The sequence below is a fragment of the Nicotiana attenuata genome, unplaced genomic scaffold, assembly GCF_001879085.1.
Source record: "Nicotiana attenuata strain UT unplaced genomic scaffold, NIATTr2, whole genome shotgun sequence".
NCBI lineage: Eukaryota > Viridiplantae > Streptophyta > Magnoliopsida > Solanales > Solanaceae > Nicotiana > Nicotiana attenuata.
The window spans coordinates 47,885-49,411 of NW_017675255.1; positions in this window are offsets into that span (position 1 = coordinate 47,885).

Genomic DNA, 1,527 nt, shown 5'->3' on the forward strand with positions numbered 1-1,527 from the left:
TCAGTAGTAAACTTGTATTTCAATTTACTTTCTAAAAAGCAAACAAAGGAGAAGAAGGTTCAGTTGATATTTCTTTACATACTCATAGTCACTCTTTGTAGTGTGATAGCTTCTGTTGTTGATGCTCCTTTTGTACTTTGGATGTTAAGTAAATTAAAATAAGTTGACGATTACTGCCAAAACTTTACTGGAATAAAAAAATGATATTGTTTAGTTCAATATAACCATACAGTAAAGAGAAAACAGTAAAATTAAACTTGGTGATTTCTAGCAATATTCTTAATCTTTAAAATTTTATTATGTTAAGATCAAGTATTACAAACCTCGGACAGGAACTGAGTTTTTGGTGGTCGCTACCATGTAGAAGACGTGTGCCAACGAACGTGCTGGTCAAGCAGGACGACCAGCTCCTGCGAATTAATTGAGGTTATAGACTCCGCATAGATACATGAAAGATTAGGAAGATTACACAGTTCCAGAAATACAAATGATTTACCTTGGAAATGTTGTGGTATTACTCAACAGAAATGTGAGTTAAGATTTGATGAACTTTCACTTCAAATATACTGCAACAACTGAAGCGATAATTAAAAATCTGGATCTGTTGTTTAAGGTTCGGGCCTTTGATGAGGATGCTAAGTTAACAAAAGTGGGTGGAAAAATGCTCAATTTCCATTGGTTCCATGCTGTGTAAGTTGATTGTTGCCTCTTTAAAGTCGAAGTTCTCTGCCAAGATAATAACAATTGCTCCATTTCTTTTTGTAGGTAATTAACTGTTTTCTCATCGAAAGGACTGACAACTCCAACATGACAATTTCGCTAATTGAATTTAAATATTAATAAGATATTTAAATGATAGGCAGAAAAAATAATTATTAAAAATTTTAGGTAAAAGGTATATGTACCAAATAATTCAGTGTCGTCCACATCAACCTTAGTTATCAATTTGTTATATGGCCGCAGAAGAAAGACATATATTGTTAAAAGTGGATCACATGTTTAAGCAAAGGTTGTATTGTAAGTATATGTGAGGGCTAAATTAATTTTTTGGTTATGAACTTGTATGCATTGTGACAAACGCTAAAGTTTGCTATAACATATAATGCAAACTCATTAAATTCTGTTTTGAAAAGAATCATATGCGACATGCCATATCTGATGTCCGAGTCAATCAAGCGTTGCAACACTTGTATTAGTAGATATGTTCTGTTTGCAACTGAACATGTCATAATAACAACAATCTAGGTTTATTGGGAAAAAATGAATGAAGATAAATGTTATTCCGTTTCCTACTAATATGTGTTTCTATTCATACTGCTGCAGATGAACAGTTCATGGAAGCTATAAATCGGCAAAGACAGAGATACCAATGATGGTAACTTATTGGTATACAGAAGCTGTGGCATGAGCCACTTTAATAACAGGTAAAATGGAGCAAGATACATGAGCTCTAAATGGTTGCCAATGTGTTGAACAACAGAATGATTGTACGTTGTTTATAATGCCGTGTTCCAGGTAAAGCTTTGC